The following is a 22,089-nucleotide window of genomic DNA, read 5'->3' on the forward strand; positions in this document are numbered from 1 at the left end:
ATTGGATATCATAACAAAACACGTCATTCCAATCTGATAAGAATTGAGCACTCTAGTGGCTCAAGAAGTCAAGTCCCCAGATCTGTTTATATGACAGCTATATCAAAACATGGACCGATATGGCCCATTTACAATACCAACCGACCTACACTAATAGGAAGTATTTGTGAAAAATTTCAAACTAGCTAGGACTTTCTCATGCCATTAAGGAGCAGTGGCAAACTTCTCATATACCACTGAGTGATATCCGATTAAAGCTTTAGCTCAACAATTAAAAAGGCGTTAATTTCGGATGGGCCAAAGTTTGGATAACCACCATCTCGGGTATATCTGTAAACAACCTTTCGTCAAAATCGGGTGAAAAATGCATGCCTTATGCCCCATAGCAGCAATATCGAAATATGTTCCGATTTGGATCAAATACTAATAAGTACAAGTCATTGTTCAATTGTATATAACAAAATATTGTTCTTTTAGTAGCTATAACTAAAAATAATCCGATCTGAAACATACACGACATGGATGTCGAAAAGCCTTACACAAGTCACTGTGTCAAATTTCAGTGAAATCGGATTATAAAAGCGCCTTTTATTGGGCCAAGGCTTTTCATCGAGATATCGGTCTATATGGCAAATAGGTCCAAATATGGACCAATTCGGGTCAAGTTGCAAAAAAATGTCGAAGAGCCTAACACAACGGTCTTGGATCTTAACTTCTTGTGATCCAATCTGGATCTTGATTTCTTAGGCCTCTAAAGGAGAAAATTGTTTTATTATGACTTAAAACAATTGTGCTATGTATGGCTGAAATCGGTCCATAACCTGATATGCAAATGCAAATATACCCATGAAGATTCCGTTAAGGAACTGAGGCAAACTTTTCACAAATCAATGAGTGCCTTCCGATTCGATTTTAAGCTCAGAGCAACACCTCTTTGGGAGAAGTTTTAATATGGCAAAGTACCTCACAAATGTCATCAGCATTAGGAGGGGATTACCACCGCTGAAATTTTTCCTGCCAGGACACGAACCCAAAGGTTCAGCGTCATAGGCAGACATGCTAACCTCTGCGCTACGGTGGCCATAAACTGATATAGCTGTCTTATAAACCGATCTTGACTTCTCGAGTCACTAGAGAGTTCAATTTTCATCCGATTCGGCTGAAATATTGCATGAGGCGATTTGTTATGACTTTAAACAAATGCAAGTATTGTTCAAATCGGTGCATAACCTTATATTGCTGCCGTGTAAACCAATTTAGGATCTTGAATTCCTGAGCCTCTAGAGGGCGCTATTCTTTTCGATTTGGCTGAAATTTGGTATATGGTAGTTTGTTATGATTTCCAAAAACTATGCTAAGTTTGGTTTAAAACGGTACATAATCTTATATAGCTGTCAAATAAACCGATCTGGAATCTTGACTTCTAAGGCCCCTAGAGGGCCCAATTCTTATCCAATTTGGCTGAATCTCTGCAAAAAGTGTTTCGATATGACTTCCAACAACGGTGATATGTTTGGTAGAAATCGGTTCATAACCTGATATAGCTGCCATATAAACCGATTTTGGATATCGACTTCTTGATCCACTAGAGGGAGAAATTTTTATCCAATTTGGCTGAAATTTTGCACGAGGGGTTTTGTTATGACATTCAACAACTGTAAGTATGGTTTAAATCGATTTTACATGAAGTGTTTTGTTGCGACTTCCAACAACTTTGCTAAGTATGGTTCAAATCGGAACATAATCTGATATAGCTGTCATATAAACCGATCTTGGATCTTGACTTCTCGAGCCCCTAGAGAGCGTAATTCTTATCCGATTTGGCTGAAATTTTGCACGAGGGGTTTTGTTATGACATTCAACAACTGTAAGTATGGTTCAAATCGGTGCATACCCTTATATTGCTGCCGTATTAACCCATCTGGGATCATGACTTCTTGATCCTCTAGAGGGCGCAATTCTTATCCGATTTGACTGAAATTTGGTATAATGTGTTTTGTAATGACTTCCAAAAACTGTTCTTAGTATGGTTTAAATCGGTGCATAATCTGACATGGCTGTCATATAAACCGATCTGGAATCTTGACATCTTAGGCCCCTAGAGGGCGCAATTCTTATCCAATTTGGCTGAATTTCTGCAAAAAGTGTTTTGTTATGACTTTCAACAACTGTGTTAAGTATGGTTTAAATTGGTACATAATCTGATATAGCTGTCATATAAACCGATCTGGAATCTTGAATTCTTGATCCTCTAGAGGGCGCAATTCTTATCCAATTTTGATGAATCTCTGCAAAAAGTGTTTTGTTATGACTTCCAACAAGTGTGCTATGTATGGAAGAAATCGGTCCATAATTTGTTATAGCTGTCATATAACCCGATCTGGGGTCTTGACTTCTTAGGCCTCTAGAGGGCGCAATTCTTATCCGATTTGGCTGAATTTTTGCAAGAAGTGTTTTGCAAGAAGTGTATGGTTTAAATCGGTCCTAACCTGACATAGATGCCATATAAACCAATCTTGGATCTTGACTTCTTAGGCCTCCAGAGGGCGCAATTCTTATCCGATTTGGCTGAATTTTTGCAAGAAGTGTTTTGTTATGACTTCCAACAACTGTTCGTAGTATGGTTCAAATCGGACCATAACCTTATATAGCTGTCATTTAAACCGATCTGGGATCTTGACTTCTTACGAATTCTCGGAATTTGATTTGTAGCGAGCGTCGACCATGACTGAATTATTAAACTAATTTTTCACAGTACTATACCATGGTGCTTCATCGCCATAATCCTCGTCGAAAGGCCGCACGAAAATGTTCACGAGTTAATTTTTCCAGTTCATTTTTCTATCAAACTAATTTTGAAGTCACTGTCAACAACACAAATGACTGTCGTAGGTCAAAACTTTCTGAGTACGGCTATGCTAGAAAATGGCAAACTTTCCAATGGAAATGTCAGATTGCACCTTTGCCAAAGCTAATTGGGTGATAATCAGTTTAGCTATGGTTTATCAATAAATTCAAATCACATTTTCTTCTGGTGCTATCCATTGATACAAAGGTTAAAGTACATCCTACTCATTGCTGGTAAATTACAAACACCTGAATCTCTAATGAACCTAATATATTATTTAAATATGGAGCTCCAGTATTCAAAATGATATCCGGGTTTTCTTCCTTCCTTCTTGTTGCTTGTGCAAAAGTTGCTGCTATCGATGTTGTAGCCTGGTAGATGGCATCAATGAATCATATATCGTTATGAAGAAAAAATATTCTATTTTTATATTCACGCGATTATAGCTTATACTGTGTAGAGAGAAAAAAAAACTCGTGAAGCAAAAGCTCACCACCCTATTGGCAATAACGTTAGCCAGGTTGGCCAATAACAGCAGTTATTGGAGTAAAGTGCATGCTTGCTACCGTGACTTCATCAAAGAGGTAGGTAATAGTGTTGCTTTATCAAATTTCAACCTAATCAAATACAAAAAAAAAGAAAGACTGAAAGAAAAAGCAGCAGCATCTTCAGCAAACCAAGCAAGGTTGACTGGAACAACACAGACATTGTCCATTGTCATTGTTTGAGCACAAAGATGAACAGCGAGGTCAACATGGAGCAGAAAGAAAATTTGTTCATTCAATTTGCCACTGAAATGTGTTGCAAAGTGGTCCGCTGTGTCCCTCATTACTCAGAATTTCTTTTGTTAACCGCTTTTAAGTGTTCCATTTCGCTCAGGTGTAAATGGCTTTAAAATGAAATGTCCTTTTTCTTGGTCTTGGTCCTTCGTTTTGTTATTGCTGCTGCCACAGATGTCGCTACATTAGAACAGAAAAGGTAACTGTGTTTAAGGCCGATAAAGGTAATTATTTCTTGGTTCTTTTGTTGAGGAAAGCGAAAATGAAAGAAAAACTCCAAGAAACAAATTGAAAAATTAATTGACCATGGAATTATGGTTTGCTCATTAATTCTTGGGTGTAACTAATGAAGGATAACAACGGCCAAGAAAGTTAAAATAACCCCTCCCTAGCCACATTTGGGGCAAATAATTGTTTCAGTTTCAAGTTATTTTTTTGGCAAAAAAAAAACATGAAAGTTTTGAGACAGATTAGTTGCTGATTTGGACTTAAAAGGTGTAGACAGATGAATACAGTCTACAATTTTTGCTCTTAAATTAGAATTGATGAACTTTTATTGTTGAGGACTAGACGATTGAAAGTTTAGGATAAAATATGAACCTGAAATGAAAGAAGAACTTTGCATATTTTCCATTGCTTGAATTATAGTTTGTTGAAAATAAATATATTCAGATAACATTTATGTAATTACACTGTACAACAACAAATCTGGGGAGTGAAAAATTCCAAATGGGTTGGTAGTGCAAAACCCAAAAGAGGTTCTGAGTACTCAGGCCAAACCTTTTTTAGGGCCCCTTTAATATAGGCCCTGCGTAGTGTCAGTCAGCTATAATCATGCTACACCCTACACCCAGAATTGAGATATTGAGCTGAAATTGGGTACAGAAGCCCATTTTTTCTACCAATTTACCGGTTTAGCGTCTTTAGACCATAACGGAAGCAGTAACTAACCTACTTAGCAGAAATATGGAACAAAATTTAGTTCCGATCGGAGTGTATATAGATAAAGCTCCCATATAGACCGATCTCCCGGTATATGGTATTTAACTCATAAGCGGCGCATTTATTATCCTAATTTGCTGAAATATGCAACTGTGAGTTATATGGACCCCCTGGACATTCTTGACAAATATGGTCCTGATCGCATTCTATATAGATATAGCTGCTATATACATAGATCGATTTCCCGTTATAGGGTATTTAGTACATAAGTGACGCAGTTTTTACCTTACTTTGCAGAAATTTAAAACAGTGATCCCCTAGACATTCTTGCCAAGTATGGTCCTCATCGCACTATATACAAATATAGCTGCCGTATAGACCGATATCCCGGCATAGGGTATTTAGCAGCGAAGAGCAGCAAGCCACCTTAAAAATAAGTGCAAATGGTAGACATGCATCGAATAGCAAGCTCACACCTTATACCAGCCATCGTTGTTGACGCTTACTACTCTCAACGACCAAAACATAAAATACTCCTTTAAATTCGTTGAGCTACGCATAAACAATTCTCATCCACAAACAAGTAAGAGCGTGCTAAGTTCGGCCGGGTTGAATCTTATATACCCTTCAATATGGATCGCATTTGTCGAGTTCTTTGCTCGCTATCTCTTTTTAGGTAAACAATGCTTTAGGCAAACAATTGAGTGCTGAACATTGTAGAACTCATTGTATTAAATTTAAAGAAGCTCACGAAGCAAAATCGGAAAATCGGTTTATATGGGAGCTGTATCAAGCCAAAGATCGATTCAGACCATATAGACCGATGGACACATATGTTGAAGGTCATGGGAGAAGCCGTTGTAAAAAATTTCAGCCAAATCGGATGAGAATTCCGCCCTCTAGAGGCTCAAGAAATCAAGATCCAGATCCGTTTATGTGACAGCTATATCAGGTTATGCACCAATGTTCACCATACTTAACACAAATTTGTTAGAAGTCATGACAAAACACCTCATTCAAAATTTCAGCCAAATCGGATGAGAATTGCGTCCTCTAGCGGCTGAAGAAGTCAAGACCCAAAATCGGTTTATATGGCAGCTATATCAGGTTATTGACCGATTTGAATCATACTTATCACAGTTGTTGGAAATCATAGCGAAACACGTCGTGCAAAATGTCATTCCAATCGGATAAGAATTGCGCACTCTGGAGGCTCAAAAAGTCAAGACCAAGATCGGTTTATATGGCAGCTATTCAGGTTATTTGGACCGATTTGAACCATACTTGGCGCTGTTGTTGGATATCATAGCAAAACACGTCATGCGAAATTTCATTCCAATCGGATAAGAATTGCGCACTCTACAGGCTCAAGAAGTCAAGACCCAAGATCGGTTTATATGGCAGCTATATCAGGTTATGGACCGATTTGAACCATACTTGGCACACTTGTTGGATATCATAACAAAACACGTCGTGCAAAATTTCATTCTGATCGGATAAGAACTGCGCACGCTAGAGGCTCAAGAAGTCAAGACCCAAGATCGGTTTATATGGCAGCTATATCAGGTTATGGACCGGTTTGAACCATACTTGGCACAGTTATTGGATATCATAGCAAAACACGTCATGCAAAATTTCATTCCAATCGGATAAGAATTGCGCACTCTGGAGGGTCAAGAAGTCAAGACCCAAGATCGGTTTATATGGCAGCTATATCAAAACATGGACCGATATGGCCAATTTACAATACCAACCGACCTACACTAATAAGAAGTATTTGTGCAAAATTTCAAGCGGCTAGCTTTATTCCTTCGGAAGTTAGCGTGCTTTCGACAGACAGACGGACGGACGGACGGACAGACGGACGGACATGGCTAGACCGACATAAAATGTCACGACGATCAAGAATATATATACTTTATGGGGTCTCAGACGAATATTTCGAGTAGTTACAAACAGAATGACGAAATTAGTATACCCCCCATCTTATGGTGGAGGGTATAAAAACCAAATGCAAAAAAACAACAGCGCTCAACAACACTTGATGCCTCATTCCACTGCTTGCTTTGGCTTCATATGATACTCATCCGATTGATGCTTAATTGTAAACAGCACACGCTATCCGACGACCAAATTGAAAAACACATCCCCATACACACATTACTAAAATGTTCCGGCATCTCTCACTCTATTGTATATGTGCGTGTGTTTCTAGCTGACTTTGTTTTAAGGTGGCATGCGTAACAAGCAATTGCTTTGGCCAAAGTGGCCATTGAGTGCCAAATTTTGGGTCTCATGAAATAGCTAAGCACTTGAAATTTTGCACAAATACTTCCCATTAATGCAGGCCAGTTTGGATTGTAAATAGGCCATATGGGTCAATGTAATGATATAACTCACATGAACTGATTTCGCGATTATACTTCTTGAGGCTCTAGAGGGCGAAATTCTTATCCGATTTGGCTTATATTTTGCATACTGGCTGTTTCTGTAAAAGTCAAAACATAATTGCCTTCTTAAATCACAAAATACATAGCCAATTTCGGCCAAAATTTCAAAAAATAAAAGTTAAAAGTCGAATATTTCCGAAGCCATTGGAGATATTGTATGACTCAAGTGGACTTTTTGGGATTTTTGAGCACTATTCGGCAAAAACAAAAGAAATTTTAAAATCTGCCCGGAAATGAAAATTTGGCAACCTGAACATTTTTTCAAAATGCCGAGGTGACCAACCTATGGGCCCTGTTAAGGGAACCCCAGACTGCATAAGGCCTTTGAATTTTGCACACAATCTCGACAGTAGTTCAGCTCTAACCATTTCATTCAAATTCAAGGAGTTATGTTTACTCGTTCTCAAATGGTTTTATAAATCGCAATATACAAAGCCAATCTCGGCCAAAATTTTAACAAGTAAAAGAGTGCTAAGTTCTGCTAAAAATTTATACAAAATAATAAAAATTGCGGCTTGTAACGACTCAAAAAGTAAAATCGGGAGAGCGGTTTATATGGGAGCTATTTCAGGTTAAAGACCGATTTGGACCATATTTGGCATAGTTGTTGGAAGTCATAGCACTACATACAATATTTCAGCCAAATCTGACAAAAAGTGCGGCTTCCAGGGGCTCAAGAAGTCAAATCGGGGGATCGGTTTATGTGGGAACCATATCTTAATCTTAACCGATATGGCCTTTTTGCAATCCCCAACGACCTACATCAATATTAAGTATCTGTGCCAAGTTTCAAGCGGCTAGTTTTACGCGTTCGACCGTTATTGTGATTTTGACATACGGACGGACGGACATTGCTAGATCGACTCAGAACGTGGAGACGATCAAGAATATATACATACTTTATGGCGTCTTAGACGAATATTTCGAGGTGTTACAAACGGAATGACTCGATTAGTATACCCCCACCATCCTATGTTGGTGGGTATAATAAAAATTAAAAGTCGAATAACCCCAAAACCAGTGGAGATATTTTATACCCAAGCAAATTTTTTGGTTAGGGGGTTTTGAGCACTATTCAGCAAAAAAAGAATTTTGAAAATCATTCTTTTTTTGAATGAAATTTTGCCCATGATCTCGATAATACCCCAGCTCTAACCTTTTCAAACGTCAAAGGGTTATCTCTATCCGTTCTCCAATGGCATATTTTTTAATAGTTTTTTTTCGATCCTATCCCACTGTACGATGTTTTTAAATGGTTCCATCAGTGCGGCCGAGATGCACAAACAAGCCATGCTTTGGTTCCTACAGAGTATTTAACAGTAAATGGACTTTTAAAGCGCCGTCCACTAGACCACAACACCATATAGCATTTTAGGCCTAACTACTGCAGTATATGGATTATGCATAGCACACCGTTTAAAACCAAACTTTTGTCAATAGCCATTTTTCAGGTGTATGCAGCAGGAGTTGCCTTTCTCGCTATCCAAAAATTTTGAATTTCAAATTATATTTTCTCTTCAGCAAAACATCCGGTTTCAATAAATGGAACACTCTTTACTCCCAAGGAGAAAGGTGCCAACATGTGTACCATATATCTCCTATTAAAAAGTACAACTTTCGTTATTGACGGAATAATTCCTAGTCCTTTGTTGGACCATCACTTCGACTTCATACGTAGAGGTTACAATTAACGATATTCAGTATCTAAACAAGTAGAAAGGCGTTAAGTTCGGCCGGGCCAAACTTTGGATACCCACCACCTCGGTTATATGTAAATCACCTTTCATCAAAATCTGGTAAAAATTGCATACCTTATGTCCCATAGCAGTTATATCGAAATATGGTCCGGTTTGGACCAAATACTAATAAGTGCAAATCATTGTTCGATTGGGTATGACAAAATATTGGGCTTTTTAGTAGCTATATCTAAAAATAAACTGATCTAAACCATATTCAACATGGATGTCGAAAAGTCTAACATAAGTCAATGTGTCAAATTTCAGTTAAATCGGATTATAAATGCGCCTTTTTTGGGGCCAAGACATTAAATCGAGAGATCGGTCTATATGGCAGCTATATTCAAATCTAGAGTGATCAGAGTGAAATTGAAGAAGGATGACGAAGGGCCTAACGCAACTCATTGCCCCATATTGCGTCGACATCGGACAATAAATGCGCTTTTTATGGGCCTAATACCTTAAATCGGAGGATCGGTCTATATGGCAGCCGATCTGGGCCAAATTGACGAAGGATGTCGAAGGGCCTAAGACACCTCACTGTCTCAAATTTCAGCAAAATCAGGTAATAAATGTGGCTTTTATGGGCCTAAGATCCTAAATCGGAGGATCGGTCTATATGGCAGCTATATCCAAATCTGAACCGATCTGAGCCAAATTGACGAAGGATGTCTAAGGGCCTATCGCAACTCACTGTCCCAAATTTCAGTAAAATCGGGTAATAAATGTGGCTTTTATGGGCATGAGCCCCTAAATCGGATGATCGGTCTATATGGCAGCTATATCCAAATCTGAACCGATCTGAGCCAAATTGACGAAGGATATCGAATGGCCTAACACAACTCACCGTCCTAAATTTCAGCAAAATCGGATAATAAGTGTGGCTTTTATTGGCCTGAGCCCCTAAATCGGAGGGTCGGTCTACATGGCATCTATATCCAAATCTGAACCGATCTGGGCCAAATTGAAGAGGGATGTCGGAAGGCCTACCACAACTCACAGTCCCAAATTTCAGCAAAATCGGATAATAAATGTGGCTTTTATGGGCTTAAGACCCTAAATCGGCGGATCGGTCTATATGGGGGCTATATCAAGATACAGTCCGACATAGCCCATCTTCGAACTTAACCTGCTTATGGACAAAAAAAGAATCTGAGCAAAATTTCAGCTTAATATCTCTATTTTTAAAGACTGTAGAGTGATTTCAATAGACAGACGGACGGATGTGTGTAGATCGTCTTGGATTTTTACGCTGATCAAGAATATATATACTTTATAGGGTCGGAAATGGATATTTCGATGTGTTGCAAACGGAATGACAAAATGAAAATGTCCCCATCCTTCGGTGGTGGGTATAAAAATACTCTCCTTTACATTAATCGCGATTCATTATCAACCTCGAGACCATACATTTTCTTTTTATTTGCATTTAGACATTAAAGTCACATGCACACAGATATATTGCATGGCCTTATGAGATTACATTAATCTTCATTGGACATTTGCTGTGAAAGATTGTGACCAATAGCATGTCAAAAATCTCTAAAACACTTGTCATCAAGACGATTGAGTAATCCGAAATTTCTGTATTAAAAGGCAAGATATCCTTCGCTCCATTAGTCGTTTTAAGAGTATGTTTCTTAAGTTTCGCTTTTAAGGGAGAGAGAGAGAGGGTGACTCGACTAAACAAGAAAAAAAAATCCATCAACATTTTGCCAAATGGATGTAAAGCTTATCAAAAGTTTATGTGTGTATGTTGATATATGCATGCATGTGTGTGTCATTTATCAGCAATGAAAATAAAACGACAACACTAAACTGATGTTGCTGGTGACAACAGAAATTATGTTTGAAAGGACAAAAAAATATAATAACAGAGACAGCAAGCAAACAAACAAACATGAACAGCGCCCACATTATGATTATAATCCCACCAAAAGATTTGTTTTTTTTTTGTGTGTTCAAGGATGCTTTGGAAGTCCCCCATAGCCACCTTTTGACACATACATTTTTGATTTTTTCTTTGCATACAAAGCCACATACAGGGTGGCTGATGAATATTGCTACAATGATGAATATTGCTACATTTTTTTTTCGGTGTATGGAATACATTTTTCTTTTATTCATGTTAAATTAAATTATTAAATTAATTATTAAATTATTATTAATTAAATTAATTAATTAATTAATTAAATTAATTATTAAATTATTATTATTAAATAGAAAAAAAGTTATTACATTTTTTTTTGGTAGCGGCTTTCATCAGCCACCCTGTATGTATGTGTGTAAGTATGTATGCGGCCAACAATGCGGTTGACACTTGAAATGTCCTGGCAACAATATTCAATGGTTGTGTGGATTTTCAAAGCTGTATGAGTGTGTGTGTGTGAGTAAATCTTAAGTATGCTTTTGTGCCTTAAAGTGTTTATTTCTTTGGAAGCACTCCTCTTCAAATTTCATACATTAGTGTTTGTATGGAAGTGTAAAAGAGGGGACTGTTGTTACTACCTTTGTCAATTTCATTTTGCTTGCCTATATTGCTCAATTGGTAAATGTTTTGTGGCTGTTGCCAAAATGCTCAACTTAAAATGTTGTTGGTGTCAATAAAATGTAATAATTTTAATTTGCTGGTATATTGTATTTGAGAGTGGCAAGGCATTCATGGTTAATAATGTGATTTACCGGTAAAATGTTTCGTGACAAGATTTAGTTAAAGTTTTTTTTTTTTTATGAAATTATGCATCGTTTTGAGATTTCTTGGTCATTGAAATTGTTTACAATTATGAAGAAGCTATTTCGAATTGTCAATTTTGACAAAAACATCTATCAACCTAGAAAGCAATGAAAGTATGGAAATTAGGTTACACTCACTCGTGGTTATATAAAAAACCAGTAAGGAAGGGCAAAAGTCAGGCGGTGCCGACTGTATAATACCCTACACCTACCCTATAACTACAATGTGGGAGCTATATCCAATTCTGAACCAATTTTGATGGACCTCGGCGGATGTTTTCAGACGTATTATTAAACAATCCCTATCAAATTTCGGGCAATTATGTTCAAAGTGTAATAACTACGGTTGACAAATTACATCATTATTGCAAATTACCCAAAATCTTGCGAACATATATATGGGAGCTATATCTAACGACCCGATTTCGAGTTAACCTCTCAGATAATGTGGTAGTCGTCGAGGAAAGCGTTGTGGAAAATTTTGGCACGATTGGTCAAATAATGCGCTTGCAGTGGCTCTTGGAGTGAAAATCTGGCGATATACATATATGACAGCTATATCAAAATCTGAGCCGATTTCTATGAAATTCATCAGTAATATCTAGAGTCATAAGAAAAGCCTTCTTGCAAAATTTCGAGAGAATCGGTTATAAGATAAGCACTTTCTTGCAATATGTCTAAAAATCGGACTAAGATATATACGGGTGCTATACCTAAATCTGAACCGATTTCGAGCAAACTTCTCAGATACTGTGGCAGTCGTTGAGGAAAGCGTTGTGCAATATTTCGACAAGATGGGTCAATAAATGCGCTTGTTGTGACTCTGGAAGTTAAAATCGGGCCATATATGTATATATGAGAGCTATGTCTAAATCTGAACCGACTTTCAGGAAATTCTCCAGTAATGTCAAGAGTCATAAGAAAATCCTTCCTGCCAAATTTCCCGAGAATCGGTTAACAAAATACCATTTTATTGCAATGTTACAGCAAATCGGATGAACATAAATATGGGAGCTATATCGAAATCTGAACTGATATTTTTGTTTCTATACCGAAAAACATGCCTGCACCAGACAGACAGATGGATGGACAGACAGACGGACGGACAGACAGACAGACGCACAGACAGACAGACGGATAGACAGACAGACGGACAGACAAACGGACAGACAGACGGACAGTCACATGGACAGACAGACAGATGGACAGACAGACGGACAGACAGACGGACAGACTGACGTACAGACAGACGGACAGACAGACGGGCATAGCTAAATCGAATCAGCAAGTGATTCTGAGTCGATTGGTATACTTATCAATGGGTACATCGTTCTTCCTTCTGGGTGTTTTAAACAAATTCTCTAAGTTATAATACCCTGTACCACAGTAGTGGTGTAGGATATAACAAGTAACAAGTAAAAGCGTGCTAAGTTTGGCCGGGCCGAATCTCATATACCCTTCACCATAGATTGCATTTATCGAGTTCTTTTCCCGATATCTCTTATAAGGCAAACAAAGAATAAAAGAAAAGAATTGATTTTATATTGGAGCTATACCCAGTTTTGATCCGATTCGGATCATGATTGAATTGAATGTTAGAGACCACAGTAGTAGTAGAAGTCATTGTGTAAAATTTCATACAATTCGAGTAAGAATTGCGACCTTTAGGGGCTCAAGAAGTAAAATGGAGAGATCGGTTTTTATGGGAGCTGTATCAGGCTAAAGATCGATTCGGATCATATTTAACACGTATGTTGAAGGTCATTGGAGAATCAGTTGTACAAAATTTAAGCCAAATCGTACAACTTTAAGCCAGTTGTACAAAATTTAAGCCAAAGGAGGCTCAATAAGTCAAGATCCCAGATCGGTTTAAACGGCAGCTATATCAGGTTATTGATCGATTTGAACTATATTTGAAACACTTGTTGGAAGTCATAACAAAACATCGCATTCAAAATTTCAGCCAAATCGGATAAGAATTGCGCCCTCTAGCGGCACAAGGAGTCAAGATTCAAGATCAGGTTATGAAGCGATTTAAACCCCACTTGTTGGAAGGTATACCAAAACACCACGTGCAAAATTACAGCCAAATCGGATAAGAATTGCGCCCTCTAAAAGCTGAAGAAGTCAATACCCATTATAGGTTTATATGACAGCTATAACAGGTTAGGGACCGATTTCAACCATACTCAACATAGTTATTGGAAGTCATAAGTAAACACCGCATGCCAAATTTTAGCCATATCGGACAAGAATTGTGCCCTCTAGAGGCTCAAGAACTCAAGATCCAAGATTGGTTTATATGGCAGTTATATCAAAACATAGAACGATTTGGCCCATTTACAATCCCAACCGATCTACACTAATAAGAAGTATTTGTGCAAAATTTCAAGCGGCTAGCTTTACTCCTTTGAAAGTTAGCGTGCTTTCAACAGACAGACGGTCGGACGGACGGACTTGTCCAAATCGACATGACTTGATGAACATCATGAATATATATACCTTATGGGGTCTTAGACGAATATTTCGAGGAGTTACAAACAGAATGACGAAATTAGTATACCCCCATCCTATGGTGGAGGGTATAAAAACATTGAAACACTCTGCAAAAGTCGCAAATAACTTTGATCCAATTTAGTGGCTTTTGTTGTGTCTCGGTGTATGACTATTGTTTGTGATTTGATATGCAGCACAATGCGGCATATTTCGCAATTAATTAATAGGGAATTTTCGTACGAATTAACGTATCCCAAAAGCTTAGTACTAAGTTAATTCTTACGAAATTCGTACTGAGGCCAAAAAGCCGATTACTGACCAAGGTGTATGTCCATAATGGCATGGAGTAGATTAAAATCCGCACTCATTTTTATACCCTCCACCATAAGATGGGGGTATAATAATTTCGTCATTCAGTTTGTAACACCTCGAAATATTCGCCTAAAACACCATAAAGTATATATATCGTTGATCGTCGTGACATTTTAAGTCGATCTAGCCATGTTCGCCCGTCTGTATGTCGAAAGCTCGCTAACTCTCGAAGGCGTTAAGCTAGGTGCTTGGAATTTTGCACAACTAGGTCAGTTGGGTTTGTAAATGGGCCAACTCGGTCCATGTTTATATATCTGCCATATATACCGATCAACCGATTTGACTTTTTAAGCTTCTAGAGGGCACAATTTTGCGTTGTTTATGACTTCCAACATTTGGGCTAAGATTCAAATCTATCTACAACCATGGCCCATGGTGGAGGGTATATAAGATTCGATACGGCCGAACTTAATGCGATTCTACTTGTTCAACATAACCTATCTCTGACGATTTCACTTAGCCTTCACATACAATCTTCTTACTTCTTAGAGTAACACACAAATTCATTTATATTTGAATAAAGGACCTAAGTGCGTAACATATTAGGGGACCAGACGATATTCTTCGAATTGGTGAAACCATTGAGCTGTTTATTGTATGAAACCAGGAGATAGTTATTACACGTGTACACAAAATGATATGTTTGAATAAAATTAATCTTCATCTCTAGTGAAGTAAAAAACCTTACAATTGAATGACTGCTATTGTATGCTTTTAGATGTGTCGATAAGTTCCCACACCAGCCACGTTCAAACTAAAGGTGCTTACTTTTGATGAAACTATCCCCATAGGATGGGTGTGTATTATTTATTTATAGTTGCAACATATTGAAATATTCATTTTAACTATATACGGAACACATTCAACGAAATTTGTTATTCATAACAGCAAAAATGTTTGTTAAAACACAATGTGTTATACCTTCCACCATAGGATGGGGGTATACTAATTAGTTTGGGTCGGTTGGGATTGCAAATGGGCCTTATCGGTCCATGTTTTGATGTAGCTGCCATATAAAGGACGCAATTATTATCCAATTTGGCTGAAATTTTGCATGAGGTATTTCTAACAAGTGTGCTAAGAATAGTTTAAATCGGTCCATAACCTGATATAGCTGTCATATAACCGATCTGGGGGCTGTGATACACAAACAAGCCATCCTTTGGATCAGGTTAAGTATTGAGCAGTAGGTGGAGTTTCGAAGCGCCGTCCACCAGACCACAACATCATATAGCATTATGGGGCTGATAACTGCAGTATATACCCAATGCATGACACGTGGTCTAAACCCCCAACTTGTGCCAATGGCTCTATTGCAGGTGTATAGGGCAAGAGTTACCTTTCTTGTCCTTTCCAAATAGTTATATGTGAAGTTCAACTTCCTGTCCAGCAAAACACCCAGGTATTTTGCGCTTTCTGTAAATGGAATATTTTCTCCTCCCAAGGAGACAGGTTCCACTGTAGGTAACTTGTATCTGCTGCTGAAAAGAACTACTTCTGTCTTGCATGGATTTATACCTAGACCACTTTCGGTAGCCCACTTTGCTGTTGCACGTAGAGCTTCCTGAAGTATATCTCTTAAAGTGATGGGAAACTTTCCCCTAACCGCAATTGCCATCAGCATAGGCGACCACTTTAATCTAACTCTCGCTTTTCTATTTTTCGCAATTGTGGGTTTCATAATAACTTCACTATTTCAGAACACCTCACAATTGCACAGACCGATATGGACCGTCCTTGAGAGGATTCTTATCGGTCGAGTATTGTCTAAAGCGGTACTCAACTTGAAATGCAAATGCAGATTTGCCCATGAACATTCCATTAAGGAACTGGGGCAAAGCCTTGAAGGCCACCGTAGCGCAAGGTTTACCATGTCCGCCTTTAACGCTGAACGTCTGGGTTCGAATCCTGGCTGGAACATCAGAAAATTTGTCAGCGTTGGTTATCCCCTACTAAAGCTGGCGACATTTGTGAGGTACTTTGCCATGTAAAAACTTCTCTCCAAAAAGGTGTCACACTGCGGCACGCCGTTCGAACTCGGTTAGGAGGTCCCTTATCATTCAGCTTAAAATTGAATGGGACAGCACTCATTGATTTGTGAGAAGTTTGCCCCAGTTCCTCAACTTGATATAGCTGATCTCTCAATTTTTATACCCACCACCGAAGGATTGGGGTATATTTATTTTGCCATTTCATTTGCAACACATCGAAATATCCATTTCCGACCCTTTAAGATACATATATTCTTGATCGTCGTCTGTCCGTCCGTCTGTCTTTCTGTTGAAGTCACTCTGCACTCTTTTAAAGTGGAGATTTTGCGCTGAAACTTTGCGTAAATTCTTTTTTTGTCCATAGGCAGGTTAAGTACGAAGATGGGCTATATCGGACTATATTTTGATAAAGCCCCCATTTAGACCGATCTGCCGATTTAAGGTCTTAGGCTCATAAAAGCCACATTTACTATTCGATTTTGCTGAAATTTGGGACAGTGAGTTGTGCTAGGTCTTTCGACATCCGTCTTTAATATGGCCTTGATCGGTCCAGATTTGGATATATCTGCCATATAGATCGATCCGCCGATTTAGGGTCTTAGGTCTATAAAAGCCACATTTATTATCCGATTTTGCTGAAATTTGGGACAGTCAGTTGTGTTAGGCCCTTCCACATCTTTCTGCAATTTGGTTCAGATCGGTCAGGATTTGGGTAAATCTGCCATATAGACCGATCTCTCGATTAAAGGTTTTGGGCCCATAAAAATCGCATTTATAATCCGATTTCGTGTAAACGTGGGACAGTGAGTTGCGTTAGGTTCTTCGATATCTTTCTGCAATTTGACCCCGATCGGTCAAGATTTGGATATAGCTGCGACATAGACAGGTCTCTCGATTTAAGCTTTTGGGCCGATAAAAGGTGCATTTATGTTCCGATTTCTCCGAAATTTGTGACAGTGAGTTGTGTTAAGGCTCTACGACATCTGCTATGGGGGGCTATGGGCAAATTATGCATTTTTCATCGGATTAAGACGAAAGGTGGTTAACATATATACCCAAGGTGGTGGGTATCCAAAGTTCGGCCCGGCTAAACTTAACGCCTTTTTACTTGTAGTCCCTTCATTGAATTCTCATGTAAGTGTTGACATTTGCATTTTTATTAGATATGTCCAAGCGTGTAGTTTAAGGGCATCCATCATCGCATTCACTTGTTCAAATTTTGCGGTGTTGGCATCAGGTGACATTTGTATCATTTCCGTTTGACTTGTGGTGACAGCGACATTTGTGACAGCTTAGGAAATAGTTGCAGCATTTGCAACAATTTGAATTTTTTTTCGTATTTAAACTCACATGCACTTGCTTGGATGTAAATAATTTGAGTTTTGCAACTTACTTTGCAAAAAAATCAATTCAATCTTTAAAAAGGCTAACATTAAATGTAACAAGTAAAGACGAGTTGGGTTCGGCAGGGCCAAATCTTGTACTAAAAGCTTACGGAACTAAAATCTTATCCATATAGGATAAGATTTGCACGTTCCAGATTCTCAAGAAATCATCGGTCTGCCAACCCACACTTCATTGCTTGCTGTCTTCTAGTATATAGGCTTATAATTGTAATGATAGAACCTCTGAGTGTAACGCGTAATAGGTCATTATTTTTTTGGAGGAAAACTTTAAGTCGCTCAAAGATAGCTACGATAGTGTTATCCACTAGGCGGTTGATAATCTTCGTCTGTTTCCAGTGGAGCGACAGATCTTGAGACCGGGAGTAGGCTTACAATGGAATCGAAAGACCCAACAGCTGCGGCTGCTCCAGGGATCACTAGCAGACAGAGTATTAGCCAGTAGGGGCTTTTGACGAAGACACCTGGTTCGAGTATTAAGGACAAAGCCGAACTTATTCCATTCTTATCTAGGCGGTTGATAATCTTCGTCTGTTTACAGTGGAGCGGCAGATCTTGAGCCCGGGAGTAGGCTTAGAATGGATTCGAAAGACCAAACAGCTGTGGTTGTGGTATCAGGCCCTAGCATGTTGTCAGCTACTGAAACCTGGACTGGTCGAGCGGCTGCTCCAGGGTTCACTAGCCTATAGAGGATTGGTCAGTAGGGGCATTTAACGAAGACACCTGGTTTGAGTTTTAAGGACAAGGCCGAACTTATTCTATTTTCCCATGCCTATAATTTGCCTAGTTCATCTTCCTTCCCCGGTAAACCAACACACTCTTTAAGAGGTTGGAATAATAGAAGCCGCATCGCTACAGGTTTATTGAGAGTCTTGGTGCAAATGATCCTAAGACTCACACTATTAGGGAAAGAGACTCCCTAAATTGGGCTCTGGAATTCGCTGCACAGGCTACCTCAAAGACTACACGTCTTGATTCGGAAACTGCACCGCAGTCAGCCAAAAGACTGCGGTCACCTGAAGTGCGTCCCATGCCTAGAAGAACTAGGGTGAACAATAGTAAGATGAGTCCATGAACCACTGCTAATGACGATAGTGATAGTTTGGTGATGGCAATTGTCGACAAGGGTGAAAAACATGGCTGCATACCTAGAAAAAATTGGAGTGGGATAGTCAAAGGACTGTCATTTAGTATACTACAATGTTCTTGCTGAATTTTTTGGGACTCCTCTAGTTTGTGACGACGCAGGCTGGTATTGGAGATCAACGCTCAATTGCAATGTATCGTTGCGCCTTAAAAAAGATTGATGAGTTCTGGCCAGGCGCGGCACTGGATTAAATCAAGAAGGAAGATATTGCTCGACCAATGGCACACGCTTGGATACCAAGGATTTCCTTAGATGCTGAATCCATACTTGGAAGACTTAGAGAATGTTATGCCAATCTTTCAACCACCGACTGGAAGATTGGTAGATTGGATCAGGCTGATGGTGACCGGAGACATGCAGTATTTTTACTAAACTCCGGCTAAATTGCAGACCTCAACAAGTCTGAAGGAGTTGTATTCTATGGATTAAACAAGTTGCAACTGAAGCACTGATAGCATCGGTGGGGTTGGGGAATCAGGAGACGACTTGGCTGTTGTTGCTGAACACTTTCCTGAGGAACTATCGATCACATCGCCAAAGTCTGGCGGATTGCAGGAGACGGAAAATCCCCCTGCCTCGACAAGACATCGAAACGGGACCTGGCAAGTCCTATGGGGGTGGGTCATCCAGTTGGACGGGACTCAAGTTGTACGCCAGCGGAAAAGGACGGAACTCAAAAAGTACTTCGACAGCAGCAGCTAGTGAAGCATCTAAGGAGGAATAGTCCACACCGCAAGTGTCCAGTGTCCTGAGGAAGAGTGGTTGCTTTCTCACCTGCCCCTGGATGCGTACGGAAGCAGAAGACGAGGCTAACGCAACAGTGGTGGAAGTTCTGAATCCTGACTGTGGTCCGGTTTTTGCGGATAAATCTCCACCATTGTAAGGCCGCTTCGCAATTCAAGTCTCTACAAACCTTATTCAACAAATGAAGTCTTCCACTCAGTGCTAAAATTGGTTAGGAATTTGAATTTTTATATAAAATATGGTTGCCCAAAAAGTAATTGCGGATTTTTTAAAAGAAAGTAAATGCATTTTTAATAAAACTTAGAATGAACTTTAATCAAATATACTTTTTTTACACTTTTTTTCTAAAGCAAGCTAAAAGTAACAGCTGATAACTGACGAGAAAGAATGCAATTACAGAGTCACAAGCTGTGAAAAAATTTGTCAACGCCGACTATATGAAAAATCCGCAATTACTTTTTGGGCAACCCAATAATAGCCTGTACCACAGTGGTGGTGCAGGATATAAATATGGTAGTTAGTTTTTTCTTAGAGTTAGTTTTTTGTTTTGTGTATAAAAAGGGGTATCGAAAGCGGAGTAATCAACGAAGAGAAAAGTGGTTGACCTGTTCTTCTCGGGTATTTTCCAGGATTTGGTGGAGTATGAATATTTGGTCTGTGGTGAAGTTTCGGTGTCTAAAGTTGCCCAATTTCTCGTTGGCTAATGATTTTAATTTTTCACACAGTACGCTTGAGAGTATCTTGTATGCGATGGGGAGGAGACTTATTCCTCGGTAGTTGGCACATTTTGTCTTGTATCTCTTTTTGTGTACGGGTCATAGTATGCTGATTTGCCAATCATCGGATATGCATTCTTCAAGCCATATTGCGCAGTCGAGCGGATGCATACGCCTTATCAGCGTGTCTCCTTCGTATTATCGTATTCGTATTATTCCATTCAGCTGGCAACTTATCAGCTCCTGGTGCCTTGATGGTCTTGAGTCGAGTTACTACTAATTGGACCTCATTCTGACTAGGACGTAGACATTCTATGCCATCATCAGGGATGGGTCTGCGATATCCTTTCCGCCGTCGTTAGGAAAAGTTTTCTTTCCATATTCTAAGTGCACTAAGTGTATCTGTTACCATATATCCCTCATTGTCTCTGCAGGAAGATGTGCCCGTATTAAAGCCATCAGTTTGATTCTATGTACACTCATTCGGACTCCTATACATCCCTATTTGCTCACACCCGTCTTTCGATTTCCTTTTTCTTTCTCAGAAATAATCGTTTCTCACCTATCCCTCCCTTCCGATACCTCTCCTTCATCTAGCGTTGCTTATGATTGAAGGGTTATTCTGTATGCCGCATTCTTGGCTTCAGTAACATGTCGACACTCTTGGTCGTATCACGGTTTTCTTGGGGAAAGTTTCTGATACCTATATACGGGTCTCGCGGCATTTTCCGTGGAGTGGGTAATGGCTTGCCATTGCTCTGTTATATGTTCGAGTCAAGGAGTGCTTTCATCCAGCAGTAGTGTCAGCCGATTAGAGTATACCATTGCCATATGTTGTGTTTGCAGCTTGGCAAAGTCCGGCTTCAGTGCAGTGTCAGAGGGGGTGAGAACATTTGCTGCAACAAGGTCATGATCCGACCGACATAGACCGATTTTTATGGTCGTATTTATCACCCGATTTGGCTAAAGCTTTAAGGAGTGAGTTGTAGTAGACCCTTGTACATCGGTTGCGAATATGGTCCAGATTGGATGATATTTCGATAGAGCTGCCATATAGACCGATCTCCCGATTTAGGGTCATTGGTTGATAAAAAGCCCATTTAGTACTCGATTTAGCTGAAGATTTGAAGCAATGACCACATTTGTATATAGCTTTCATATAGGCAGTTCCCCCGATTTTGGGCAATGAGACAAATATGCATTTACTGCATGATTTTAGTGAAATTTGAATATGGAAGATTTATGAAACTACTTGAATTCCGTGCCCAGTATGGTGAAGATTGGATCATATTTGAATATAGCCTGAACATCACCTGAACTCCCGATGTCAGGTCTTGAATAGTGGGTCTTATTAGGCTCCCCCATATTTGTGTCCATTCATGTTTAAAATGTAGACCAATCTTTGTAACATTTTTATAAATTTAATGACATTCAAGTTTCGTCCTGATGGCTTCACAATATGTGGTCATACGCTTAAAAAGTAGATGACATTGAATCGCTTTTTGAAAAAAAAAAAATTTCATTGGATACCAATGGTTAGATAGGGATTACAATATTTTCAACTCATTGAAATTCTGTTGAGCCAGCCACAAAAGAGCTGTGGGAAAAATGTTTCATGTTGCGCGATTAAATCCTCTTGTCGTTGTGATGCTGTTCTTGTTGTTGGTTTTTATCCAATTTTATTTAATTTTCACCCATTTTCTTTTCTCTTTTCCGGACTTTATTCATTCCT

General features: G+C 39.1%; 1 protein-coding gene across 2 annotated transcripts in view; it reads left to right on the plus strand.

The window, feature by feature from the left end:
- LOC106089712 (putative uncharacterized protein DDB_G0274435) overlaps nucleotides 1-22,089 on the plus strand; it is a 132,919-nt gene that overhangs the window by 53,018 nt on the left and 57,812 nt on the right. The gene's annotated exons all lie outside the window — the stretch shown is intronic.

Source organism: Stomoxys calcitrans, chromosome 2, assembly GCF_963082655.1.
Source record: "Stomoxys calcitrans chromosome 2, idStoCalc2.1, whole genome shotgun sequence".
In the NCBI taxonomy this organism is placed as follows: domain Eukaryota; kingdom Metazoa; phylum Arthropoda; class Insecta; order Diptera; family Muscidae; genus Stomoxys; species Stomoxys calcitrans.